The 27,090-nt window shown below is 48.6% G+C and overlaps 19 non-coding genes across 19 annotated transcripts; all 19 read right to left on the bottom strand.

Moving 5' to 3' along the window:
• Positions 1-1,109: 1,109 nt before the first annotated feature.
• On the bottom strand, positions 1,110-1,300 carry LOC142653164 (U2 spliceosomal RNA). Its single transcript, XR_012848104.1, has one exon. It is a non-coding gene; the product is annotated as a U2 spliceosomal RNA (small nuclear RNA).
• Positions 1,301-2,546: 1,246 nt separating this feature from the next.
• Positions 2,547-2,737, bottom strand: LOC142653162 (U2 spliceosomal RNA). Its single transcript, XR_012848102.1, has one exon. It is a non-coding gene; the product is annotated as a U2 spliceosomal RNA (small nuclear RNA).
• Positions 2,738-3,971: 1,234 nt separating this feature from the next.
• LOC142653161 (U2 spliceosomal RNA) lies at positions 3,972-4,162 on the bottom strand. Its single transcript, XR_012848101.1, has one exon. It is a non-coding gene; the product is annotated as a U2 spliceosomal RNA (small nuclear RNA).
• A 1,235-nt stretch (positions 4,163-5,397) lies between these two features.
• LOC142653699 (U2 spliceosomal RNA) lies at positions 5,398-5,588 on the bottom strand. The gene has a single exon (XR_012848619.1). It is a non-coding gene; the product is annotated as a U2 spliceosomal RNA (small nuclear RNA).
• A 1,238-nt stretch (positions 5,589-6,826) lies between these two features.
• On the bottom strand, positions 6,827-7,017 carry LOC142653698 (U2 spliceosomal RNA). Its single transcript, XR_012848618.1, has one exon. It is a non-coding gene; the product is annotated as a U2 spliceosomal RNA (small nuclear RNA).
• Positions 7,018-8,256: 1,239 nt separating this feature from the next.
• LOC142653160 (U2 spliceosomal RNA) lies at positions 8,257-8,447 on the bottom strand. The gene has a single exon (XR_012848100.1). It is a non-coding gene; the product is annotated as a U2 spliceosomal RNA (small nuclear RNA).
• A 1,234-nt stretch (positions 8,448-9,681) lies between these two features.
• On the bottom strand, positions 9,682-9,872 carry LOC142653319 (U2 spliceosomal RNA). The gene has a single exon (XR_012848255.1). It is a non-coding gene; the product is annotated as a U2 spliceosomal RNA (small nuclear RNA).
• Positions 9,873-11,110: 1,238 nt separating this feature from the next.
• Positions 11,111-11,301, bottom strand: LOC142653673 (U2 spliceosomal RNA). The gene has a single exon (XR_012848596.1). It is a non-coding gene; the product is annotated as a U2 spliceosomal RNA (small nuclear RNA).
• Positions 11,302-12,547: 1,246 nt separating this feature from the next.
• On the bottom strand, positions 12,548-12,738 carry LOC142653318 (U2 spliceosomal RNA). The gene has a single exon (XR_012848254.1). It is a non-coding gene; the product is annotated as a U2 spliceosomal RNA (small nuclear RNA).
• A 1,236-nt stretch (positions 12,739-13,974) lies between these two features.
• Positions 13,975-14,165, bottom strand: LOC142655131 (U2 spliceosomal RNA). The gene has a single exon (XR_012849420.1). It is a non-coding gene; the product is annotated as a U2 spliceosomal RNA (small nuclear RNA).
• Positions 14,166-15,399: 1,234 nt separating this feature from the next.
• LOC142653159 (U2 spliceosomal RNA) lies at positions 15,400-15,590 on the bottom strand. Its single transcript, XR_012848099.1, has one exon. It is a non-coding gene; the product is annotated as a U2 spliceosomal RNA (small nuclear RNA).
• Positions 15,591-16,824: 1,234 nt separating this feature from the next.
• On the bottom strand, positions 16,825-17,015 carry LOC142653158 (U2 spliceosomal RNA). The gene has a single exon (XR_012848098.1). It is a non-coding gene; the product is annotated as a U2 spliceosomal RNA (small nuclear RNA).
• Positions 17,016-18,261: 1,246 nt separating this feature from the next.
• LOC142653157 (U2 spliceosomal RNA) lies at positions 18,262-18,452 on the bottom strand. Its single transcript, XR_012848097.1, has one exon. It is a non-coding gene; the product is annotated as a U2 spliceosomal RNA (small nuclear RNA).
• Positions 18,453-19,686: 1,234 nt separating this feature from the next.
• LOC142653663 (U2 spliceosomal RNA) lies at positions 19,687-19,877 on the bottom strand. The gene has a single exon (XR_012848586.1). It is a non-coding gene; the product is annotated as a U2 spliceosomal RNA (small nuclear RNA).
• Positions 19,878-21,111: 1,234 nt separating this feature from the next.
• Positions 21,112-21,302, bottom strand: LOC142653156 (U2 spliceosomal RNA). Its single transcript, XR_012848096.1, has one exon. It is a non-coding gene; the product is annotated as a U2 spliceosomal RNA (small nuclear RNA).
• Positions 21,303-22,536: 1,234 nt separating this feature from the next.
• On the bottom strand, positions 22,537-22,727 carry LOC142653155 (U2 spliceosomal RNA). Its single transcript, XR_012848095.1, has one exon. It is a non-coding gene; the product is annotated as a U2 spliceosomal RNA (small nuclear RNA).
• A 1,234-nt stretch (positions 22,728-23,961) lies between these two features.
• LOC142653154 (U2 spliceosomal RNA) lies at positions 23,962-24,152 on the bottom strand. Its single transcript, XR_012848094.1, has one exon. It is a non-coding gene; the product is annotated as a U2 spliceosomal RNA (small nuclear RNA).
• A 1,234-nt stretch (positions 24,153-25,386) lies between these two features.
• On the bottom strand, positions 25,387-25,577 carry LOC142653153 (U2 spliceosomal RNA). The gene has a single exon (XR_012848093.1). It is a non-coding gene; the product is annotated as a U2 spliceosomal RNA (small nuclear RNA).
• A 1,234-nt stretch (positions 25,578-26,811) lies between these two features.
• LOC142653661 (U2 spliceosomal RNA) lies at positions 26,812-27,002 on the bottom strand. Its single transcript, XR_012848585.1, has one exon. It is a non-coding gene; the product is annotated as a U2 spliceosomal RNA (small nuclear RNA).
• Between the last annotated feature and the right edge of the window lie 88 nt (positions 27,003-27,090).

Raw genomic sequence — 27,090 nt, 5'->3', positions numbered from 1 at the left:
AGGTGAATAAAGGCCGGAGAGGAAGCCAGACAGGATTTGCTTCTTTTGCTTGCACCACAATGCAGTGCTGAAAGAGGAGGAATCTACATAAAAACGCCTTCCTGGCAACGCCCAAATGCCCTGCTGCCATGCAGATAAACACTGGCAGCGGCAGCAAGTGCATGCCCACAGCCACCCCTTGTTCCTTCACACCTTGTATCAGCTGTAATCCAGTCCAGTCCAGTGCTGCCTGCTGAGCAGCACTGACCAACACTGCCTGGGCCCAGGCTTTTATCTCTGAGGCCCCATTATGATGTCAGAAAGCTGGCTCTGGCTCCTCAGGGCTCCACTATGACACGTGCAAAGTTCCGTCTGAACTTTATATAAGACGGTGCGGCTCAGTCAGTCACTCAGTGTTGCCTGAGAGGGCAACACTGCAACAGCCGGCCGCCAGGCTGTCTTTTTTTGCACAGCTAGTTGCCTCCAGGAGGCCACAAGAGGGAGACAAGGGACTGCAAAATGGAAAATAAGCATCCACCAACTTTACAGACAACTTCTCCTTGCTCCTACAACCTCCATCCTTGCACAGTTTGTTATTCTTCTAGGTAACATAGTAACAAATCCAAATTGCTGCTCTCTTTGTAGGCAAGCAAGGCTTTGTTGCAACTGCAATTCTTACTCCTTCTTGAAATGTAGGGACAACAGTACATTCCATCACATCCATCTAGTGTACGCAGGTAAGTCCTTTGTGGCGGGCGGGCGGGCGGCTTTAATGGCTGTTTGCTGTTCCCCTACTCCACTCCACTATTTGACTGTGGTGCTGCATCAATCAGTGGCTGGCTCAGGTGCAGCTCTTTAACTTACCTAAAAGGGAGGGCGGAGAGAAGACAAGGAAGGTGAATGAGCTGTTCCAATGTGAAATGCCGGAAACACAGACACACAGACGACACAAAACAAGTGGTGGCAATGTATTCATTAATTGCATTTAATCAATTAGCTCATTATCACTCATGCATTGTCCAACAGGTGTTGAAATAATGGGATTAAAAGGGGAGATCCCTTCAGAAAGACAGAAACAATGGCAAACACAAAAAACACTTTTGGAATCTGATTTTAGTCAACACATAAGGAAAGGGTGCACCGGTCCTGGAAATACTGCAATACCAGGTCAATGCGTGGAGTGGACAGAGCAAGCTCTATTTCCATCTCCCTGTTCTAAAAATCCATTTAATATATGGTCCCCAGATAGGGGACGTATCAGATATTAAACTGATAAGAACAGATACTACACTTGATCTTAGCCAAAAGGCCGAGAAGCGATAACCCGAACGGGCCGCGCGTTGCCCGAGCCTGCCCGATACTGCTGTTCAGCCCTTGCAGCGATTCAGCCTACTTCTAGGCAATTCCATGGGGCCCTGCAGGCTCACACACTCACAGCTACACGGGAGGTGAATAAAGGCCGGAGAGAAAGCCAGACAGGATTTGCTTCTTTTGCTTGCACCACAATGCAGTGCTGAAAGAGGAGGAATCTACATAAAAACGCCTTCCTGGCAACGCCCAAATGCCCTGCTGCCATGCAGATAAACACTGGCAGCGGCAGCAAGTGCATGCCCACAGCCACCCCTTGTTCCTTCACACATTGTATCAGCTGTAATCCAGTCCAGTCCAGTGCTGCCTGCTGAGCAGCACTGACCAACACTGCCTGGGCCCAGGCTTTTATCTCTGAGGCCCCATTATGATGTCAGAAAGCTGGCTCTGGCTCCTCAGGGCTCCACTATGACACGTGCAAAGTTCCGTCTGAACTTTATATAAGACGGTGCGGCTCAGTCAGTCACTCAGTGTTGCCTGAGAGGGCAACACTGCAACAGCCGGCCGTCAGGCTGTCTTTTTTTGCACAGCTAGTTGCCTCCAGGAGGCCACAAGAGGGAGACAAGGGACTGCAAAATGGAAAATAAGCATCCACCAACTTTACAGACAACTTCTCCTTGCTCCTACAACCTCCATCCTTGCACAGTTTGTTATTCTTCTAGGTAACATAGTAACAAATCCAAATTGCTGCTCTCTTTGTAGGCAAGCAAGGCTTTGTTGCAACTGCAATTCTTACTCCTTCTTGAAATGTAGGGACGACAGTACATTCCATCACATCCATCTAGTGTACACAGGTAGGTCCATTGTGGCGGGCGGGCGGGCGAGCGGGCGGGCGGCTTTAATGGCTGTTTGCTGTTCCCCTACTCCACTCCACTATTTGACTGTGGTGCTGCATCAATCAGTGGCTGGCTCAGGTGCAGCTCTTTAACTTACCTAAAAGGGAGGGCGGAGAGAAGACAAGGAAGGTGAATGAGCTGTTCCAATGTGAAATGCCGGAAACACAGACACACAGACGACACAAAACAAGAGGTGGCAATGTATTCATTAATTGCATTTAATCAATTAGCTCATTATCACTCATGCATTGTCCAACAGGTGTTGAAATAATGGGATTAAAAGGGGAGATCCCTTCAGAAAGACAGAAACAATGGCAAACACAAAAAACACTTTTGGAATCTGATTTTAGTCAACACATAAGGAAAGGGTGCACCGGTCCTGGAAATACTGCAATACCAGGTCAATGCGTGGAGTGGACAGAGCAAGCTCTATTTCCATCTCCCTGTTCTAAAAATCCATTTAATATATGGTCCCCAGATAGGGGACGTATCAGATATTAAACTGATAAGAACAGATACTACACTTGATCTTAGCCAAAAGGCCGAGAAGCGATAACCCGAACGGGCCGCGCGTTGCCCGAGCCTGCCCGATACTGCTGTTCAGCCCTTGCAGCGATTCAGCCTACTTCTAGGCAATTCCATGGGGCCCTGCAGGCTCACACACTCACAGCTACACGGGAGGTGAATAAAGGCCGGAGAGGAAGCCAGACAGGATTTGCTTCTTTTGCTTGCACCACAATGCAGTGCTGAAAGAGGAGGAATCTACATAAAAACGCCTTCCTGGCAACGCCCAAATGCCCTGCTGCCATGCAGATAAACACTGGCAGCGGCAGCAAGTGCATGCCCACAGCCACCCCTTGTTCCTTCACACCTTGTATCAGCTGTAATCCAGTCCAGTCCAGTGCTGCCTGCTGAGCAGCACTGACCAACACTGCCTGGGCCCAGGCTTTTATCTCTGAGGCCCCATTATGATGTCAGAAAGCTGGCTCTGGCTCCTCAGGGCTCCACTATGACACGTGCAAAGTTCCGTCTGAACTTTATATAAGACGGTGCGGCTCAGTCAGTCACTCAGTGTTGCCTGAGAGGGCAACACTGCAACAGCCGGCCGCCAGGCTGTCTTTTTTTGCACAGCTAGTTGCCTCCAGGAGGCCACAAGAGGGAGACAAGGGACTGCAAAATGGAAAATAAGCATCCACCAACTTTACAGACAACTTCTCCTTGCTCCTACAACCTCCATCCTTGCACAGTTTGTTATTCTTCTAGGTAACATAGTAACAAATCCAAATTGCTGCTCTCTTTGTAGGCAAGCAAGGCTTTGTTGCAACTGCAATTCTTACTCCTTCTTGAAATGTAGGGACAACAGTACATTCCATCACATCCATCTAGTGTACGCAGGTAAGTCCTTTGTGGCGGGCGGGCGGGCGGCTTTAATGGCTGTTTGCTGTTCCCCTACTCCACTCCACTATTTGACTGTGGTGCTGCATCAATCAGTGGCTGGCTCAGGTGCAGCTCTTTAACTTACCTAAAAGGGAGGGCGGAGAGAAGACAAGGAAGGTGAATGAGCTGTTCCAATGTGAAATGCCGGAAACACAGACACACAGACGACACAAAACAAGTGGTGGCAATGTATTCATTAATTGCATTTAATCAATTAGCTCATTATCACTCATGCATTGTCCAACAGGTGTTGAAATAATGGGATTAAAAGGGGAGATCCCTTCAGAAAGACAGAAACAATGGCAAACACAAAAAACACTTTTGGAATCTGATTTTAGTCAACACATAAGGAAAGGGTGCACCGGTCCTGGAAATACTGCAATACCAGGTCAATGCGTGGAGTGGACAGAGCAAGCTCTATTTCCATCTCCCTGTTCTAAAAATCCATTTAATATATGGTCCCCAGATAGGGGACGTATCAGATATTAAACTGATAAGAACAGATACTACACTTGATCTTAGCCAAAAGGCCGAGAAGCGATAACCCGAACGGGCCGCGCGTTGCCCGAGCCTGCCCGATACTGCTGTTCAGCCCTTGCAGCGATTCAGCCTACTTCTAGGCAATTCCATGGGGCCCTGCAGGCTCACACACTCACAGCTACACGGGAGGTGAATAAAGGCCGGAGAGGAAGCCAGACAGGATTTGCTTCTTTTGCTTGCACCACAATGCAGTGCTGAAAGAGGAGGAATCTACATAAAAACGCCTTCCTGGCAACGCCCAAATGCCCTGCTGCCATGCAGATAAACACTGGCAGCGGCAGCAAGTGCATGCCCACAGCCACCCCTTGTTCCTTCACACCTTGTATCAGCTGTAATCCAGTCCAGTCCAGTGCTGCCTGCTGAGCAGCACTGACCAACACTGCCTGGGCCCAGGCTTTTATCTCTGAGGCCCCATTATGATGTCAGAAAGCTGGCTCTGGCTCCTCAGGGCTCCACTATGACACGTGCAAAGTTCCGTCTGAACTTTATATAAGACGGTGCGGCTCAGTCAGTCACTCAGTGTTGCCTGAGAGGGCAACACTGCAACAGCCGGCCGCCAGGCTGTCATTTTTTTGCACAGCTAGTTGCCTCCAGGAGGCCACAAGAGGGAGACAAGGGACTGCAAAATGGAAAATAAGCATCCACCAACTTTACAGACAACTTCTCCTTGCTCCTACAACCTCCATCCTTGCACAGTTTGTTATTCTTCTAGGTAACATAGTAACAAATCCAAATTGCTGCTCTCTTTGTAGGCAAGCAAGGCTTTGTTGCAACTGCAACTCTTACTCCTTCTTGAAATGTAGGGACGACAGTACATTCCATCACATCCATCTAGTGTACACAGGTAGGTCCATTGTGGCGGGCGGGCGGGCGGCTTTAATGGCTGTTTGCTGTTCCCCTACTCCACTCCACTATTTGACTGTGGTGCTGCATCAATCAGTGGCTGGCTCAGGTGCAGCTCTTTAACTTACCTAAAAGGGAGGGCGGAGAGAAGACAAGGAAGGTGAATGAGCTGTTCCAATGTGAAATGCCGGAAACACAGACACACAGACGACACAAAACAAGAGGTGGCAATGTATTCATTAATTGCATTTAATCAATTAGCTCATTATCACTCATGCATTGTCCAACAGGAGTTGAAATAATGGGATTAAAAGGGGAGATCCCTTCAGAAAGACAGAAACAATGGCAAACACAAAAAACACTTTTGGAATCTGATTTTAGTCAACACATAAGGAAAGGGTGCACCGGTCCTGGAAATACTGCAATACCAGGTCAATGCGTGGAGTGGACAGAGCAAGCTCTATTTCCATCTCCCTGTTCTAAAAATCCATTTAATATATGGTCCCCAGATAGGGGACGTATCAGATATTAAACTGATAAGAACAGATACTACACTTGATCTTAGGCAAAAGGCCGAGAAGCGATAACCCGAACGGGCCGCGCGTTGCCCGAGCCTGCCCGATACTGCTGTTCAGCCCTTGCAGCGATTCAGCCTACTTCTAGGCAATTCCATGGGGCCCTGCAGGCTCACACACTCACAGCTACACGGGAGGTGAATAAAGGCCGGAGAGGAAGCCAGACAGGATTTGCTTCTTTTGCTTGCACCACAATGCAGTGCTGAAAGAGGAGGAATCTACATAAAAACGCCTTCCTGGCAACGCCCAAATGCCCTGCTGCCATGCAGATAAACACTGGCAGCGGCAGCAAGTGCATGCCCACAGCCACCCCTTGTTCCTTCACACCTTGTATCAGCTGTAATCCAGTCCAGTCCAGTGCTGCCTGCTGAGCAGCACTGACCAACACTGCCTGGGCCCAGGCTTTTATCTCTGAGGCCCCATTATGATGTCAGAAAGCTGGCTCTGGCTCCTCAGGGCTCCACTATGACACGTGCAAAGTTCCGTCTGAACTTTATATAAGACGGTGCGGCTCAGTCAGTCACTCAGTGTTGCCTGAGAGGGCAACACTGCAACAGCCGGCCGCCAGGCTGTCTTTTTTTGCACAGCTAGTTGCCTCCAGGAGGCCACAAGAGGGAGACAAGGGACTGCAAAATGGAAAATAAGCATCCACCAACTTTACAGACATCTTCTCCTTGCTCCTACAACCTCCATCCTTGCACAGTTTGTTATTCTTCTAGGTAACATAGTAACAAATCCAAATTGCTGCTCTCTTTGTAGGCAAGCAAGGCTTTGTTGCAACTGCAATTCTTACTCCTTCTTGAAATGTAGGGACGACAGTACATTCCATCACATCCATCTAGTGTACACAGGTAGGTCCATTGTGGCGGGCGGGCGGGCGGCTTTAATGGCTGTTTGCTGTTCCCCTACTCCACTCCACTATTTGACTGTGGTGCTGCATCAATCAGTGGCTTGGTCAGGTGCAGCTCTTTAACTTACCTAAAAGGGAGGGAGGGCGGAGAGAAGACAAGGAAGGTGAATGAGCTGTTCCAATGTGAAATGCCGGAAACACAGACACACAGACGACACAAAACAAGAGGTGGCAATGTATTCATTAATTGCATTTAATCAATTAGCTCATTATCACTCATGCATTGTCCAACAGGAGTTGAAATAATGGGATTAAAAGGGGAGATCCCTTCAGAAAGACAGAAACAATGGCAAACACAAAAAACACTTTTGGAATCTGATTTTAGTCAACACATAAGGAAAGGGTGCACCGGTCCTGGAAATACTGCAATACCAGGTCAATGCGTGGAGTGGACAGAGCAAGCTCTATTTCCATCTCCCTGTTCTAAAAATCCATTTAATATATGGTCCCCAGATAGGGGACGTATCAGATATTAAACTGATAAGAACAGATACTACACTTGATCTTAGGCAAAAGGCCGAGAAGCGATAACCCGAACGGGCCGCGCGTTGCCCGAGCCTGCCCGATACTGCTGTTCAGCCCTTGCAGCGATTCAGCCTACTTCTAGGCAATTCCATGGGGCCCTGCAGGCTCACACACTCACAGCTACACGGGAGGTGAATAAAGGCCGGAGAGGAAGCCAGACAGGATTTGCTTCTTTTGCTTGCACCACAATGCAGTGCTGAAAGAGGAGGAATCTACATAAAAACGCCTTCCTGGCAACGCCCAAATGCCCTGCTGCCATGCAGATAAACACTGGCAGCGGCAGCAAGTGCATGCCCACAGCCACCCCTTGTTCCTTCACACCTTGTATCAGCTGTAATCCAGTCCAGTCCAGTGCTGCCTGCTGAGCAGCACTGACCAACACTGCCTGGGCCCAGGCTTTTATCTCTGAGGCCCCATTATGATGTCAGAAAGCTGGCTCTGGAATCCTGAGGGCTCCACTATGACACGTGCAAAGTTCCGTCTGAACTTTATATAAGACGGTGCGGCTCAGTCAGTCACTCAGTGTTGCCTGAGAGGGCAACACTGCAACAGCCGGCCGCCAGGCTGTCTTTTTTTGCACAGCTAGTTGCCTCCAGGAGGCCACAAGAGGGAGACAAGGGACTGCAAAATGGAAAATAAGCATCCACCAACTTTACAGACATCTTCTCCTTGCTCCTACAACCTCCATCCTTGCACAGTTTGTTATTCTTCTAGGTAACATAGTAACAAATCCAAATTGCTGCTCTCTTTGTAGGCAAGCAAGGCTTTGTTGCAACTGCAATTCTTACTCCTTCTTGAAATGTAGGGACGACAGTACATTCCATCACATCCATCTAGTGTACACAGGTAGGTCCATTGTGGCGGGCTTGCGGGCGGCTTTAATGGCTGTTTGCTGTTCCCCTACTCCACTCCACTATTTGACTGTGGTGCTGCATCAATCAGTGGCTGGCTCAGGTGCAGCTCTTTAACTTACCTAAAAGGGAGGGAGGGCGGAGAGAAGACAAGGAAGGTGAATGAGCTGTTCCAATGTGAAATGCCGGAAACACAGACACACAGACGACACAATACAAGAGGTGGCAATGTATTCATTAATTGCATTTAATCAATTAGCTCATTATCACTCATGCATTGTCCAACAGGTGTTGAAATAATGGGATTAAAAGGGGAGATCCCTTCAGAAAGACAGAAACAATGGCAAACACAAAAAACACTTTTGGAATCTGATTTTAGTCAACACATAAGGAAAGGGTGCACCGGTCCTGGAAATACTGCAATACCAGGTCAATGCGTGGAGTGGACAGAGCAAGCTCTATTTCCATCTCCCTGTTCTAAAAATCCATTTAATATATGGTCCCCAGATAGGGGACGTATCAGATATTAAACTGATAAGAACAGATACTACACTTGATCTTAGCCAAAAGGCCGAGAAGCGATAACCCGAACGGGCCGCGCGTTGCCCGAGCCTGCCCGATACTGCTGTTCAGCCCTTGCAGCGATTCAGCCTACTTCTAGGCAATTCCATGGGGCCCTGCAGGCTCACACACTCACAGCTACACGGGAGGTGAATAAAGGCCGGAGAGGAAGCCAGACAGGATTTGCTTCTTTTGCTTGCACCACAATGCAGTGCTGAAAGAGGAGGAATCTACATAAAAACGCCTTCCTGGCAACGCCCAAATGCCCTGCTGCCATGCCGATAAACACTGGCAGCGGCAGCAAGTGCATGCCCACAGCCACCCCTTGTTCCTTCACACCTTGTATCAGCTGTAATCCAGTCCAGTCCAGTGCTGCCTGCTGAGCAGCACTGACCAACACTGCCTGGGCCCAGGCTTTTATCTCTGAGGCCCCATTATGATGTCAGAAAGCTGGCTCTGGCTCCTCAGGGCTCCACTATGACACGTGCAAAGTTCCGTCTGAACTTTATATAAGACGGTGCGGCTCAGTCAGTCACTCAGTGTTGCCTGAGAGGGCAACACTGCAACAGCCGGCCGCCAGGCTGTCTTTTTTTGCACAGCTAGTTGCCTCCAGGAGGCCACAAGAGGGAGACAAGGGACTGCAAAATGGAAAATAAGCATCCACCAACTTTACAGACAACTTCTCCTTGCTCCTACAACCTCCATCCTTGCACAGTTTGTTATTCTTCTAGGTAACATAGTAACAAATCCAAATTGCTGCTCTCTTTGTAGGCAAGCAAGGCTTTGTTGCAACTGCAATTCTTACTCCTTCTTGAAATGTAGGGACGACAGTACATTCCATCACATCCATCTAGTGTACACATGTAGGTCCATTGTGGCGGGCGGGCGGGCGGCTTTAATGGCTGTTTGCTGTTCCCCTACTCCACTCCACTATTTGACTGTGGTGCTGCATCAATCAGTGGCTGGCTCAGGTGCAGCTCTTTAACTTACCTAAAAGGGAGGGCGGAGAGAAGACAAAGAAGGTGAATGAGCTGTTCCAATGTGAAATGCCGGAAACACAGACACACAGACGACACAAAACAAGAGGTGGCAATGTATTCATTAATTGCATTTAATCAATTAGCTCATTATCACTCATGCATTGTCCAACAGGTGTTGAAATAATGGGATTAAAAGGGGAGATCCCTTCAGAAAGACAGAAACAATGGCAAACACAAAAAACACTTTTGGAATCTGCTTTTAGTCAACACATAAGGAAAGGGTGCACCGGTCCTGGAAATACTGCAATACCAGGTCAATGCATGGAGTGGACAGAGCAAGCTCTATTTCCATCTCCCTGTTCTAAAAATCCATTTAATATATGGTCCCCAGATAGGGGACGTATCAGATATTAAACTGATAAGAACAGATACTACACTTGATCTTAGCCAAAAGGCCGAGAAGCGATAACCCGAACGGGCCGCGCGTTGCCCGAGCCTGCCCGATACTGCTGTTCAGCCCTTGCAGCGATTCAGCCTACTTCTAGGCAATTCCATGGGGCCCTGCAGGCTCACACACTCACAGCTACACGGGAGGTGAATAAAGGCCGGAGAGGAAGCCAGACAGGATTTGCTTCTTTTGCTTGCACCACAATGCAGTGCTGAAAGAGGAGGAATCTACATAAAAACGCCTTCCTGGCAACGCCCAAATGCCCTGCTGCCATGCAGATAAACACTGGCAGCGGCAGCAAGTGCATGCCCACAGCCACCCCTTGTTCCTTCACACCTTGTATCAGCTGTAATCCAGTCCAGTCCAGTGCTGCCTGCTGAGCAGCACTGACCAACACTGCCTGGGCCCAGGCTTTTATCTCTGAGGCCCCATTATGATGTCAGAAAGCTGGCTCTGGCTCCTCAGGGCTCCACTATGACACGTGCAAAGTTCCGTCTGAACTTTATATAAGACGGTGCGGCTCAGTCAGTCACTCAGTGTTGCCTGAGAGGGCAACACTGCAACAGCCGGCCGCCAGGCTGTCTTTTTTTGCACAGCTAGTTGCCTCCAGGAGGCCACAAGAGGGAGACAAGGGACTGCAAAATGGAAAATAAGCATCCACCAACTTTACAGACAACTTCTCCTTGCTCCTACAACCTCCATCCTTGCACAGTTTGTTATTCTTCTAGGTAACATAGTAACAAATCCAAATTGCTGCTCTCTTTGTAGGCAAGCAAGGCTTTGTTGCAACTGCAATTCTTACTCCTTCTTGAAATGTAGGGACGACAGTACATTCCATCACATCCATCTAGTGTACACAGGTAGGTCCATTGTGGTGGGCGGGCGGGCGGGCGGCTTTAATGGCTGTTTGCTGTTCCCCTACTCCACTCCACTATTTGACTGTGGTGCTGCATCAATCAGTGGCTGGCTCAGGTGCAGCTCTTTAACTTACCTAAAAGGGAGGGCGGAGAGAAGACAAGGAAGGTGAATGAGCTGTTCCAATGTGAAATGCCGGAAACACAGACACACAGACGACACAAAACAAGAGGTGGCAATGTATTCATTAATTGCATTTAATCAATTAGCTCATTATCACTCATGCATTGTCCAACAGGTGTTGAAATAATGGGATTAAAAGGGGAGATCCCTTCAGAAAGACAGAAACAATGGCAAACACAAAAAACACTTTTGGAATCTGATTTTAGTCAACACATAAGGAAAGGGTGCACCGGTCCTGGAAATACTGCAATACCAGGTCAATGCATGGAGTGGACAGAGCAAGCTCTATTTCCATCTCCCTGTTCTAAAAATCCATTTAATATATGGTCCCCAGATAGGGGACGTATCAGATATTGAACTGATAAGAACAGATACTACACTTGATCTTAGCCAAAAGGCCGAGAAGCGATAACCCGAACGGGCCGCGCGTTGCCCGAGCCTGCCCGATACTGCTGTTCAGCCCTTGCAGCGATTCAGCCTACTTCTAGGCAATTCCATGGGGCCCTGCAGGCTCACACACTCACAGCTACACGGGAGGTGAATAAAGGCCGGAGAGGAAGCCAGACAGGATTTGCTTCTTTTGCTTGCACCACAATGCAGTGCTGAAAGAGGAGGAATCTACATAAAAACGCCTTCCTGGCAACTCCCAAATGCCCTGCTGCCATGCAGATAAACACTGGCAGCGGCAGCAAGTGCATGCCCACAGCCACCCCTTGTTCCTTCACACCTTGTATCAGCTGTAATCCAGTCCAGTCCAGTGCTGCCTGCTGAGCAGCACTGACCAACACTGCCTGGGCCCAGGCTTTTATCTCTGAGGCCCCATTATGATGTCAGAAAGCTGGCTCTGGCTCCTCAGGGCTCCACTATGACACGTGCAAAGTTCCGTCTGAACTTTATATAAGACGGTGCGGCTCAGTCAGTCACTCAGTGTTGCCTGAGAGGGCAACACTGCAACAGCCGGCCGCCAGGCTGTCTTTTTTTGCACAGCTAGTTGCCTCCAGGAGGCCACAAGAGGGAGACAAGGGACTGCAAAATGGAAAATAAGCATCCACCAACTTTACAGACAACTTCTCCTTGCTCCTACAACCTCCATCCTTGCACAGTTTGTTATTCTTCTAGGTAACATAGTAACAAATCCAAATTTCTGCTCTCTTTGTAGGCAAGCAAGGCTTTGTTGCAACTGCAATTCTTACTCCTTCTTGAAATGTAGGGACGACAGTACATTCCATCACATCCATCTAGTGTACACAGGTAGGTCCATTGTGGCGGGCGGGCGGGCGGGCGGGCGGGCGGTTTTAATGGCTGCTTGCTGTTCCCCTACTCCACTCCACTATTTGACTGTGGTGCTGCATCAATCAGTGGCTGGCTCAGGTGCAGCTCTTTAACTTACCTAAAAGGGAGGGCGGAGAGAAGACAAGGAAGGTGAATGAGCTGTTCCAATGTGAAATGCCGGAAACACAGACACACAGACGACACAAAACAAGAGGTGGCAATGTATTCATTAATTGCATTTAATCAATTAGCTCATTATCACTCATGCATTGTCCAACAGGTGTTGAAATAATGGGATTAAAAGGGGAGATCCCTTCAGAAAGACAGAAACAATGGCAAACACAAAAAACACTTTTGGAATCTGATTTTAGTCAACACATAAGGAAAGGGTGCACCGGTCCTGGAAATACTGCAATACCAGGTCAATGCATGGAGTGGACAGAGCAAGCTCTATTTCCATCTCCCTGTTCTAAAAATCCATTTAATATATGGTCCCCAGATAGGGGACGTATCAGATATTAAACTGATAAGAACAGATACTACACTTGATCTTAGCCAAAAGGCCGAGAAGCGATAACCCGAACGGGCCGCGCGTTGCCCGAGCCTGCCCGATACTGCTGTTCAGCCCTTGCAGCGATTCAGCCTACTTCTAGGCAATTCCATGGGGCCCTGCAGGCTCACACACTCACAGCTACACGGGAGGTGAATAAAGGCCGGAGAGGAAGCCAGACAGGATTTGCTTCTTTTGCTTGCACCACAATGCAGTGCTGAAAGAGGAGGAATCTACATAAAAACGCCTTCCTGGCAACTCCCAAATGCCCTGCTGCCATGCAGATAAACACTGGCAGCGGCAGCAAGTGCATGCCCACAGCCACCCCTTGTTCCTTCACACCTTGTATCAGCTGTAATCCAGTCCAGTCCAGTGCTGCCTGCTGAGCAGCACTGACCAACACTGCCTGGGCCCAGGCTTTTATCTCTGAGGCCCCATTATGATGTCAGAAAGCTGGCTCTGGCTCCTCAGGGCTCCACTATGACACGTGCAAAGTTCCGTCTGAACTTTATATAAGACGGTGCGGCTCAGTCAGTCACTCAGTGTTGCCTGAGAGGACAACACTGCAACAGCCGGCCGCCAGGCTGTCTTTTTTTGCACAGCTAGTTGCCTCCAGGAGGCCACAAGAGGGAGACAAGGGACTGCAAAATGGAAAATAAGCATCCACCAACTTTACAGACAACTTCTCCTTGCTCCTACAACCTCCATCCTTGCACAGTTTGTTATTCTTCTAGGTAACATAGTAACAAATCCAAATTGCTGCTCTCTTTGTAGGCAAGCAAGGCTTTGTTGCAACTGCAATTCTTACTCCTTCTTGAAATGTAGGGACGACAGTACATTCCATCACATCCATCTAGTGTACACAGGTAGGTCCATTGTGGCGGGCGGGCGGGCGGGCGGCTTTAATGGCTGCTTGCTGTTCCCCTACTCCACCACTATTTGACTGTGGTGCTGCATCAATCAGTGGCTGGCTCAGGTGCAGCTCTTTAACTTACCTAAAAGGGAGGGCGGAGAGAAGACAAGGAAGGTGAATGAGCTGTTCCAATCTGAAATGCCGGAAACACAGACACACAGACGACACAAAACAAGAGGTGGCAATGTATTCATTAATTGCATTTAATCAATTAGCTCATTATCACTCATGCATTGTCCAACAGGTGTTGAAATAATGGGATTAAAAGGGGAGATCCCTTCAGAAAGACAGAAACAATGGCAAACACAAAAAACACTTTTGGAATCTGATTTTAGTCAACACATAAGGAAAGGGTGCACTGGGCCTGGAAATACTGCAATACCAGGTCAATGCGTGGAGTGGACAGAGCAAGCTCTATTTCCATCTCCCTGTTCTAAAAATCCATTTAATATATGGTCCCCAGATAGGGGACGTATCAGATATTAAACTGATAAGAACAGATACTACACTTGATCTTAGCCAAAAGGCCGAGAAGCGATAACCCGAACGGGCCGCGCGTTGCCCGAGCCTGCCCGATACTGCTGTTCAGCCCTTGCAGCGATTCAGCCTACTTCTAGGCAATTCCATGGGGCCCTGCAGGCTCACACACTCACAGCTACACGGGAGGTGAATAAAGGCCGGAGAGGAAGCCAGACAGGATTTGCTTCTTTTGCTTGCACCACAATGCAGTGCTGAAAGAGGAGGAATCTACATAAAAACGCCTTCCTGGCAACGCCCAAATGCCCTGCTGCCATGCAGATAAACACTGGCAGCGGCAGCAAGTGCATGCCCACAGCCACCCCTTGTTCCTTCACACCTTGTATCAGCTGTAATCCAGTCCAGTCCAGTGCTGCCTGCTGAGCAGCACTGACCAACACTGCCTGGGCCCAGGCTTTTATCTCTGAGGCCCCATTATGATGTCAGAAAGCTGGCTCTGGCTCCTCAGGGCTCCACTATGACACGTGCAAAGTTCCGTCTGAACTTTATATAAGACGGTGCGGCTCAGTCAATCACTCAGTGTTGCCTGAGAGGGCAACACTGCAACAGCCGGCCGCCAGGCTGTCTTTTTTTGCACAGCTAGTTGCCTCCAGGAGGCCACAAGAGGGAGACAAGGGACTGCAAAATGGAAAATAAGCATCCACCAACTTTACAGACAACTTCTCCTTGCTCCTACAACCTCCATCCTTGCACAGTTTGTTATTCTTCTAGGTAACATAGTAACAAATCCAAATTGCTGCTCTCTTTGTAGGCAAGCAAGGCTTTGTTGCAACTGCAATTCTTACTCCTTCTTGAAATGTAGGGACGACAGTACATTCCATCACATCCATCTAGTGTACACAGGTAGGTCCATTGTGGCGGGCGGGCGGGCGGCTTTAATGGCTGTTTGCTGTTCCCCTACTCCACTCCACTATTTGACTGTGGTGCTGCATCAATCAGTGGCTGGCTCAGGTGCAGCTCTTTAACTTACCTAAAAGGGAGGGCGGAGAGAAGACAAGGAAGGTGAATGAGCTGTTCCAATGTGAAATGCCGGAAACACAGACACACAGACGACACAAAACAAGAGGTGGCAATGTATTCATTAATTGCATTTAATCAATTAGCTCATTATCACTCATGCATTGTCCAACAGGTGTTGAAATAATGGGATTAAAAGGGGAGATCCCTTCAGAAAGACAGAAACAATGGCAAACACAAAAAACACTTTTGGAATCTGATTTTAGTCAACACATAAGGAAAGGGTGCACCGGTCCTGGAAATACTGCAATACCAGGTCAATGCGTGGAGTGGACAGAGCAAGCTCTATTTCCATCTCCCTGTTCTAAAAATCCATTTAATATATGGTCCCCAGATAGGGGACGTATCAGATATTAAACTGATAAGAACAGATACTACACTTGATCTTAGCCAAAAGGCCGAGAAGCGATAACCCGAACGGGCCGCGCGTTGCCCGAGCCTGCCCGATACTGCTGTTCAGCCCTTGCAGCGATTCAGCCTACTTCTAGGCAATTCCATGGGGCCCTGCAGGCTCACACACTCACAGCTACACGGGAGGTGAATAAAGGCCGGAGAGGAAGCCAGACAGGATTTGCTTCTTTTGCTTGCACCACAATGCAGTGCTGAAAGAGGAGGAATCTACATAAAAACGCCTTCCTGGCAACGCCCAAATGCCCTGCTGCCATGCAGATAAACACTGGCAGCGGCAGCAAGTGCATGCCCACAGCCACCCCTTGTTCCTTCACACCTTGTATCAGCTGTAATTCAGTCCAGTCCAGTGCTGCCTGCTGAGCAGCACTGACCAACACTGCCTGGGCCCAGGCTTTTATCTCTGAGGCCCCATTATGATGTCAGAAAGCTGGCTCTGGCTCCTCAGGGCTCCACTATGACACGTGCAAAGTTCCGTCTGAACTTTATATAAGACGGTGCGGCTCAGTCAGTCACTCAGTGTTGCCTGAGAGGGCAACACTGCAACAGCCGGCCGCCAGGCTGTCTTTTTTTGCACAGCTAGTTGCCTCCAGGAGGCCACAAGAGGGAGACAAGGGACTGCAAAATGGAAAATAAGCATCCACCAACTTTACAGACAACTTCTCCTTGCTCCTACAACCTCCATCCTTGCACAGTTTGTTATTCTTCTAGGTAACATAGTAACAAATCCAAATTGCTGCTCTCTTTGCAGGCAAGCAAGGCTTTGTTGCAACTGCAATTCTTACTCCTTCTTGAAATGTAGGGACGACAGTACATTCCATCACATCCATCTAGTGTACACAGGTAGGTCCATTGTGGCGGGCGGGCGGGCGGCTTTAATGGCTGTTTGCTGTTCCCCTACTCCACTCCACTATTTGACTGTGGTGCTGCATCAATCAGTGGCTGGCTCAGGTGCAGCTCTTTAACTTACCTAAAAGGGAGGGCGGAGAGAAGACAAGGAAGGTGAATGAGCTGTTCCAATGTGAAATGCCGGAAACACAGACACACAGACGACACAAAACAAGAGGTGGCAATGTATTCATTAATTGCATTTATTCAATTAGCTCATTATCACTCATGCATTGTCCAACAGGTGTTGAAATAATGGGATTAAAAGGGGAGATCCCTTCAGAAAGACAGAAACAATGGCAAACACAAAAAACACTTTTGGAATCTGATTTTAGTCAACACATAAGGAAAGGGTGCACCGGTCCTGGAAATACTGCAATACCAGGTCAATGCGTGGAGTGGACAGAGCAAGCTCTATTTCCATCTCCCTGTTCTAAAAATCCATTTAATATATGGTCCCCAGATAGGGGACGTATCAGATATTAAACTGATAAGAACAGATACTACACTTGATCTTAGCCAAAAGGCCGAGAAGCGATAACCCGAACGGGCCGCGCGTTGCCCGAGCCTGCCCGATACTGCTGTTCAGCCCTTGCAGCGATTCAGCCTACTTCTAGGCAATTCCATGGGGCCCTGCAGGCTCACACACTCACAGCTACACGGGAGGTGAATAAGGGCCGGAGAGGAAGCCAGACAGGATTTGCTTCTTTTGCTTGCACCACAATGCAGTGCTGAAAGAGGAGGAATCTACATAAAAACGCCTTCCTGGCAACGCCCAAATGCCCTGCTGCCATGCAGATAAACACTGGCAGCGGCAGCAAGTGCATGCCCACAGCCACCCCTTGTTCCTTCACACCTTGTATCAGCTGTAATCCAGTCCAGTCCAGTGCTGCCTGCTGAGCAGCACTGACCAACACTGCCTGGGCCCAGGCTTTTATCTCTGAGGCCCCATTATGATGTCAGAAAGCTGGCTCTGGCTCCTCAGGGCTCCACTATGACACGTGCAAAGTTCCGTCTGAACTTTATATAAGACGGTGCGGCTCAGTCAGTCACTCAGTGTTGCCTGAGAGGGCAACACTGCAACAGCCGGCCGCCAGGCTGTCTTTTTTTGCACAGCTAGTTGCCTCCAGGAGGCCACAAGAGGGAGACAAGGGACTGCAAAATGGAAAATAAGCATCCACCAACTTTACAGACAACTTCTCCTTGCTCCTACAACCTCCATCCTTGCACAGTTTGTTATTCTTCTAGGTAACATAGTAACAAATCCAAATTGCTGCTCTCTTTGCAGGCAAGCAAGGCTTTGTTGCAACTGCAATTCTTACTCCTTCTTGAAATGTAGGGACGACAGTACATTCCATCACATCCATCTAGTGTACACAGGTAGGTCCATTGTGGCGGGCGGGCAGGCGGGCGGGCGGGCGGCTTTAATGGCTGTTTGCTGTTCCCCTACTCCACTCCACTATTTGACTGTGGTGCTGCATCAATCAGTGGCTGGCTCAGGTGCAGCTCTTTAACTTACCTAAAAGGGAGGGCGGAGAGAAGACAAGGAAGGTGAATGAGCTGTTCCAATGTGAAATGCCGGAAACACAGACACACAGACGACACAAAACAAGAGGTGGCAATGTATTCATTAATTGCATTTAATCAATTAGCTCATTATCACTCATGCATTGTCCAACAGGTGTTGAAATAATGGGATTATAAGGGGAGATCCCTTCAGAAAGACAGAAACAATGGCAAACACAAAAAACACTTTTGGAATCTGATTGTAGTCAACACATAAGGAAAGGGTGCACCGGTCCTGGAAATACTGCAATACCAGGTCAATGCGTGGAGTGGACAGAGCAAGCTCTATTTCCATCTCCCTGTTCTAAAAATCCATTTAATATATGGTCCCCAGATAGGGGACGTATCAGATATTAAACTGATAAGAACAGATACTACACTTGATCTTAGCCAAAAGGCCGAGAAGCGATAACCCGAACGGGCCGCGCGTTGCCCGAGCCTGCCCGATACTGCTGTTCAGCCCTTGCAGCGATTCAGCCTACTTCTAGGCAATTCCATGGGGCCCTGCAGGCTCACACACTCACAGCTACACGGGAGGTGAATAAAGGCCGGAGAGGAAGCCAGACAGGATTTGCTTCTTTTGCTTGCACCACAATGCAGTGCTGAAAGAGGAAGAATCTACATAAAAACGCCTTCCTGGCAACGCCCAAATGCCCTGCTGCCATGCAGATAAACACTGGCAGCGGCAGCAAGTGCATGCCCACAGCCACCCCTTGTTCCTTCACACCTTGTATCAGCTGTAATCCAGTCCAGTCCAGTGCTGCCTGCTGAGCAGCACTGACCAACACTGCCTGGGCCCAGGCTTTTATCTCTGAGGCCCCATTATGATGTCAGAAAGCTGGCTCTGGCTCCTCAGGGCTCCACTATGACACGTGCAAAGTTCCGTCTGAACTTTATATAAGACGGTGCGGCTCAGTCAGTCACTCAGTGTTGCCTGAGAGGGCAACACTGCAACAGCCGGCCGCCAGGCTGTCTTTTTTTGCACAGCTAGTTGCCTCCAGGAGGCCACAAGAGGGAGACAAGGGACTGCAAAATGGAAAATAAGCATCCACCAACTTTACAGACAACTTCTCCTTGCTCCTACAACCTCCATCCTTGCACAGTTTGTTATTCTTCTAGGTAACATAGTAACAAATCCAAATTGCTGCTCTCTTTGTAGGCAAGCAAGGCTTTGTTGCAACTGCAATTCTTACTCCTTCTTGAAATGTAGGGACGACAGTACATTCCATCACATCCATCTAGTGTACACAGGTAGGTCCATTGTGGCGGGCGGGCGGGCGGCTTTAATGGCTGTTTGCTGTTCCCCTACTCCACTCCACTATTTGACTGTGGTGCTGCATCAATCAGTGGCTGGCTCAGGTGCAGCTCTTTAACTTACCTAAAAGGGAGGGCGGAGAGAAGACAAGGAAGGTGAATGAGCTGTTCCAATGTGAAATGCCGGAAACACAGACACACAGACGACACAAAACAAGAGGTGGCAATGTATTCATTAATTGCATTTAATCAATTAGCTCATTATCACTCATGCATTGTCCAACAGGTGTTGAAATAATGGGATTAAAAGGGGAGATCCCTTCAGAAAGACAGAAACAATGGCAAACACAAAAAACACTTTTGGAATCTGATTTTAGTCAACACATAAGGAAAGGGTGCACCGGTTCTGGAAATACTGCAATACCAGGTCAATGCGTGGAGTGGACAGAGCAAGCTCTATTTCCATCTCCCTGTTCTAAAAATCCATTTAATATATGGTCCCCAGATAGGGGACGTATCAGATATTAAACTGATAAGAACAGATACTACACTTGATCTTAGCCAAAAGGCCGAGAAGCGATAACCCGAACGGGCCGCGCGTTGCCCGAGCCTGCCCGATACTGCTGTTCAGCCCTTGCAGCGATTCAGCCTACTTCTAGGCAATTCCATGGGGCCCTGCAGGCTCACACACTCACAGCTACACGGGAGGTGAATAAAGGCCGGAGAGGAAGCCAGACAGGATTTGCTTCTTTTGCTTGCACCACAATGCAGTGCTGAAAGAGGAGGAATCTACATAAAAATGCCTTCCTGGCAACGCCCAAATGCCCTGCTGCCATGCAGATAAACACTGGCAGCGGCAGCAAGTGCATGCCCACAGCCACCCCTTGTTCCTTCACACCTTGTATCAGCTGTAATCCAGTCCAGTCCAGTGCTGTCTGCTGAGCAGCACTGACCAACACTGCCTGGGCCCAGGCTTTTATCTCTGAGGCCCCATTATGATGTCAGAAAGCTGGCTCTGGCTCCTCAGGGCTCCACTATGACACGTGCAAAGTTCCGTCTAAACTTTATATAAGACGGTGCGGCTCAGTCAGTCACTCAGTGTTGCCTGAGAGGGCAACACTGCAACAGCCGGCCGCCAGGCTGTCTTTTTTTGCACAGCTAGTTGCCTCCAGGAGGCCACAAGAGGGAGACAAGGGACTGCAAAATGGAAAATAAGCATCCACCAACTTTACAGACAACTTCTCCTTGCTCCTACAACCTCCATCCTTGCACAGTTTGTTATTCTTCTAGGTAACATAGTAACAAATCCAAATTGCTGCTCTCTTTGTAGGCAAGCAAGGCTTTGTTGCAACTGCAATTCTTACTCCTTCTTGAAATGTAGGGACGACAGTACATTCCATCACATCCATCTAGTGTACACAGGTAGGTCCATTGTGGCGGGCGGGCGGGCGGCTTTAATGGCTGTTTGCTGTTCCCCTACTCCACTCCACTATTTGACTGTGGTGCTGCATCAATCAGTGGCTGGCTCAGGTGCAGCTCTTTAACTTACCTAAAAGGGAGGGCGGAGAGAAGACAAGGAAGGTGAATGAGCTGTTCCAATGTGAAATGCCGGAAACACAGACACACAGACGACACAAAACAAGAGGTGGCAATGTATTCATTAATTGCATTTAATCAATTAGCTCATTATCACTCATGCATTGTCCAACAGGTGTTGAAATAATGGGATTATAAGGGGAGATCCCTTCAGAAAGACAGAAACAATGGCAAACACAAAAAACACTTTTGGAATCTGATTGTAGTCAACACATAAGGAAAGGGTGCACCGGTCCTGGAAATACTGCAATACCAGGTCAATGCGTGGAGTGGACAGAGCAAGCTCTATTTCCATCTCCCTGTTCTAAAAATCCATTTAATATATGGTCCCCAGATAGGGGACGTATCAGATATTAAACTGATAAGAACAGATACTACACTTGATCTTAGCCAAAAGGCCGAGAAGCGATAACCCGAACGGGCCGCGCGTTGCCCGAGCCTGCCCGATACTGCTGTTCAGCCCTTGCAGCGATTCAGCCTACTTCTAGGCAATTCCATGGGGCCCTGCAGGCTCACACACTCACAGCTACACGGGAGGTGAATAAAGGCCGGAGAGGAAGCCAGACAGGATTTGCTTCTTTTGCTTGCACCACAATGCAGTGCTGAAAGAGGAGGAATCTACATAAAAACGCCTTCCTGGCAACGCCCAAATGCCCTGCTGCCATGCAGATAAACACTGGCAGCGGCAGCAAGTGCATGCCCACAGCCACCCCTTGTTCCTTCACACCTTGTATCAGCTGTAATCCAGTCCAGTCCAGTGCTGCCTGCTGAGCAGCACTGACCAACACTGCCTGGGCCCAGGCTTTTATCTCTGAGGCCCCATTATGATGTCAGAAAGCTGGCTCTGGCTCCTCAGGGCTCCACTATGACACGTGCAAAGTTCCGTCTGAACTTTATATAAGACGGTGCGGCTCAGTCAGTCACTCAGTGTTGCCTGAGAGGGCAACACTGCAACAGCCGGCCGCCAGGCTGTCTTTTTTTGCACAGCTAGTTGCCTCCAGGAGGCCACAAGAGGGAGACAAGGGACTGCAAAATGGAAAATAAGCATCCACCAACTTTACAGACAACTTCTCCTTGCTCCTACAACCTCCATCCTTGCACAGTTTGTTATTCTTCTAGGTAACATAGTAACAAATCCAAATTGCTGCTCTCTTTGTAGGCAAGCAAGGCTTTGTTGCAACTGCAATTCTTACTCCTTCTTGAAATGTAGGGACGACAGTACATTCCATCACATCCATCTAGTGTACACAGGTAGGTCCATTGTGGCGGGCGGGCGGGCGGCTTTAATGGCTGTTTGCTGTTCCCCTACTCCACTCCACTATTTGACTGTGGTGCTGCATCAATCAGTGGCTGGCTCAGGTGCAGCTCTTTAACTTACCTAAAAGGGAGGGCGGAGAGAAGACAAGGAAGGTGAATGAGCTGTTCCAATGTGAAATGCCGGAAACACAGACACACAGACGACACAAAACAAGAGGTGGCAATGTATTCATTAATTGCATTTAATCAATTAGCTCATTATCACTCATGCATTGTCCAACAGGTGTTGAAATAATGGGATTAAAAGGGGAGATCCCTTCAGAAAGACAGAAACAATGGCAAACACAAAAAACACTTTTGGAATCTGATTGTAGTCAACACATAAGGAAAGGGTGCACCGGTCCTGGAAATACTGCAATACCAGGTCAATGCGTGGAGTGGACAGAGCAAGCTCTATTTCCATCTCCCTGTTCTAAAAATCCATTTAATATATGGTCCCCAGATAGGGGACGTATCAGATATTAAACTGATAAGAACAGATACTACACTTGATCTTAGCCAAAAGGCCGAGAAGCGATAACCCGAACGGGCCGCGCGTTGCCCGAGCCTGCCCGATACTGCTGTTCAGCCCTTGCAGCGATTCAGCCTACTTCTAGGCAATTCCATGGGGCCCTGCAGGCTCACACACTCACAGCTACACGGGAGGTGAATAAAGGCCGGAGAGGAAGCCAGACAGGATTTGCTTCTTTTGCTTGCACCACAATGCAGTGCTGAAAGAGGAGGAATCTACATAAAAATGCCTTCCTGGCAACGCCCAAATGCCCTGCTGCCATGCAGATAAACACTGGCAGCGGCAGCAAGTGCATGCCCACAGCCACCCCTTGTTCCTTCACACCTTGTATCAGCTGTAATCCAGTCCAGTCCAGTGCTGTCTGCTGAGCAGCACTGACCAACACTGCCTGGGCCCAGGCTTTTATCTCTGAGGCCCCATTATGATGTCAGAAAGCTGGCTCTGGCTCCTCAGGGCTCCACTATGACACGTGCAAAGTTCCGTCTAAACTTTATATAAGACGGTGCGGCTCAGTCAGTCACTCAGTGTTGCCTGAGAGGGCAACACTGCAACAGCCGGCCGCCAGGCTGTCTTTTTTTGCACAGCTAGTTGCCTCCAGGAGGCCACAAGAGGGAGACAAGGGACTGCAAAATGGAAAATAAGCATCCACCAACTTTACAGACAACTTCTCCTTGCTCCTACAACCTCCATCCTTGCACAGTTTGTTATTCTTCTAGGTAACATAGTAACAAATCCAAATTGCTGCTCTCTTTGTAGGCAAGCAAGGCTTTGTTGCAACTGCAATTCTTACTCCTTCTTGAAATGTAGGGACGACAGTACATTCCATCACATCCATCTAGTGTACACAGGTAGGTCCATTGTGGCGGGCGGGCGGGCGGCTTTAATGGCTGTTTGCTGTTCCCCTACTCCACTCCACTATTTGACTGTGGTGCTGCATCAATCAGTGGCTGGCTCAGGTGCAGCTCTTTAACTTACCTAAAAGGGAGGGCGGAGAGAAGACAAGGAAGGTGAATGAGCTGTTCCAATGTGAAATGCCGGAAACACAGACACACAGACGACACAAAACAAGAGGTGGCAATGTATTCATTAATTGCATTTAATCAATTAGCTCATTATCACTCATGCATTGTCCAACAGGTGTTGAAATAATGGGATTATAAGGGGAGATCCCTTCAGAAAGACAGAAACAATGGCAAACACAAAAAACACTTTTGGAATCTGATTGTAGTCAACACATAAGGAAAGGGTGCACCGGTCCTGGAAATACTGCAATACCAGGTCAATGCGTGGAGTGGACAGAGCAAGCTCTATTTCCATCTCCCTGTTCTAAAAATCCATTTAATATATGGTCCCCAGATAGGGGACGTATCAGATATTAAACTGATAAGAACAGATACTACACTTGATCTTAGCCAAAAGGCCGAGAAGCGATAACCCGAACGGGCCGCGCGTTGCCCGAGCCTGCCCGATACTGCTGTTCAGCCCTTGCAGCGATTCAGCCTACTTCTAGGCAATTCCATGGGGCCCTGCAGGCTCACACACTCACAGCTACACGGGAGGTGAATAAAGGCCGGAGAGGAAGCCAGACAGGATTTGCTTCTTTTGCTTGCACCACAATGCAGTGCTGAAAGAGGAGGAATCTACATAAAAACGCCTTCCTGGCAACGCCCAAATGCCCTGCTGCCATGCAGATAAACACTGGCAGCGGCAGCAAGTGCATGCCCACAGCCACCCCTTGTTCCTTCACACCTTGTATCAGCTGTAATCCAGTCCAGTCCAGTGCTGCCTGCTGAGCAGCACTGACCAACACTGCCTGGGCCCAGGCTTTTATCTCTGAGGCCCCATTATGATGTCAGAAAGCTGGCTCTGGCTCCTCAGGGCTCCACTATGACACGTGCAAAGTTCCGTCTGAACTTTATATAAGACGGTGCGGCTCAGTCAGTCACTCAGTGTTGCCTGAGAGGGCAACACTGCAACAGCCGGCCGCCAGGCTGTCTTTTTTTGCACAGCTAGTTGCCTCCAGGAGGCCACAAGAGGGAGACAAGGGACTGCAAAATGGAAAATAAGCATCCACCAACTTTACAGACAACTTCTCCTTGCTCCTACAACCTCCATCCTTGCACAGTTTGTTATTCTTCTAGGTAACATAGTAACAAATCCAAATTGCTGCTCTCTTTGTAGGCAAGCAAGGCTTTGTTGCAACTGCAATTCTTACTCCTTCTTGAAATGTAGGGACGACAGTACATTCCATCACATCCATCTAGTGTACACAGGTAGGTCCATTGTGGCGGGCGGGCGGGCGGCTTTAATGGCTGTTTGCTGTTCCCCTACTCCACTCCACTATTTGACTGTGGTGCTGCATCAATCAGTGGCTGGCTCAGGTGCAGCTCTTTAACTTACCTAAAAGGGAGGGCGGAGAGAAGACAAGGAAGGTGAATGAGCTGTTCCAATGTGAAATGCCGGAAACACAGACACACAGACGACACAAAACAAGAGGTGGCAATGTATTCATTAATTGCATTTAATCAATTAGCTCATTATCACTCATGCATTGTCCAACAGGTGTTGAAATAATGGGATTAAAAGGGGAGATCCCTTCAGAAAGACAGAAACAATGGCAAACACAAAAAACACTTTTGGAATCTGATTGTAGTCAACACATAAGGAAAGGGTGCACCGGTCCTGGAAATACTGCAATACCAGGTCAATGCGTGGAGTGGACAGAGCAAGCTCTATTTCCATCTCCCTGTTCTAAAAATCCATTTAATATATGGTCCCCAGATAGGGGACGTATCAGATATTAAACTGATAAGAACAGATACTACACTTGATCTTAGCCAAAAGGCCGAGAAGCGATAACCCGAACGGGCCGCGCGTTGCCCGAGCCTGCCCGATACTGCTGTTCAGCCCTTGCAGCGATTCAGCCTACTTCTAGGCAATTCCATGGGGCCCTGCAGGCTCACACACTCACAGCTACACGGGAGGTGAATAAAGGCCGGAGAGGAAGCCAGACAGGATTTGCTTCTTTTGCTTGCACCACAATGCAGTGCTGAAAGAGGAGGAATCTACATAAAAACGCCTTCCTGGCAACGCCCAAATGCCCTGCTGCCATGCAGATAAACACTGGCAGCGGCAGCAAGTGCATGCCCACAGCCACCCCTTGTTCCTTCACACCTTGTATCAGCTGTAATTCAGTCCAGTCCAGTGCTGCCTGCTGAGCAGCACTGACCAACACTGCCTGGGCCCAGGCTTTTATCTCTGAGGCCCCATTATGATGTCAGAAAGCTGGCTCTGGCTCCTCAGGGCTCCACTATGACACGTGCAAAGTTCCGTCTGAACTTTATATAAGACGGTGCGGCTCAGTCAGTCACTCAGTGTTGCCTGAGAGGGCAACACTGCAACAGCCGGCCGCCAGGCTGTCTTTTTTTGCACAGCTAGTTGCCTCCAGGAGGCCACAAGAGGGAGACAAGGGACTGCAAAATGGAAAATAAGCATCCACCAACTTTACAGACAACTTCTCCTTGCTCCTACAACCTCCATCCTTGCACAGTTTGTTATTCTTCTAGGTAACATAGTAACAAATCCAAATTGCTGCTCTCTTTGTAGGCAAGCAAGGCTTTGTTGCAACTGCAATTCTTACTCCTTCTTGAAATGTAGGGACGACAGTACATTCCATCACATCCATCTAGTGTACACAGGTAGGTCCATTGTGGCGGGCGGGCGGGCGGCTTTAATGGCTGTTTGCTGTTCCCCTACTCCACTCCACTATTTGACTGTGGTGCTGCATCAATCAGTGGCTGGCTCAGGTGCAGCTCTTTAACTTACCTAAAAGGGAGGGCGGAGAGAAGACAAGGAAGGTGAATGAGCTGTTCCAATGTGAAATGCCGGAAACACAGACACACAGACGACACAAAACAAGAGGTGGCAATGTATTCATTAATTGCATTTAATCAATTAGCTCATTATCACTCATGCATTGTCCAACAGGTGTTGAAATAATGGGATTAAAAGGGGAGATCCCTTCAGAAAGACAGAAACAATGGCAAACACAAAAAACACTTTTGGAATCTGATTTTAGTCAACACATAAGGAAAGGGTGCACCGGTTCTGGAAATACTGCAATACCAGGTCAATGCGTGGAGTGGACAGAGCAAGCTCTATTTCCATCTCCCTGTTCTAAAAATCCATTTAATATATGGTCCCCAGATAGGGGACGTATCAGATATTAAACTGATAAGAACAGATACTACACTTGATCTTAGCCAAAAGGCCGAGAAGCGATAACCCGAACGGGCCGCGCGTTGCCCGAGCCTGCCCGATACTGCTGTTCAGCCCTTGCAGCGATTCAGCCTACTTCTAGGCAATTCCAT

Source organism: Rhinoderma darwinii, chromosome 5, assembly GCF_050947455.1.
Source record: "Rhinoderma darwinii isolate aRhiDar2 chromosome 5, aRhiDar2.hap1, whole genome shotgun sequence".
NCBI lineage: Eukaryota > Metazoa > Chordata > Amphibia > Anura > Rhinodermatidae > Rhinoderma > Rhinoderma darwinii.
This window is presented reverse-complemented; position numbering and strand designations above follow the sequence as displayed.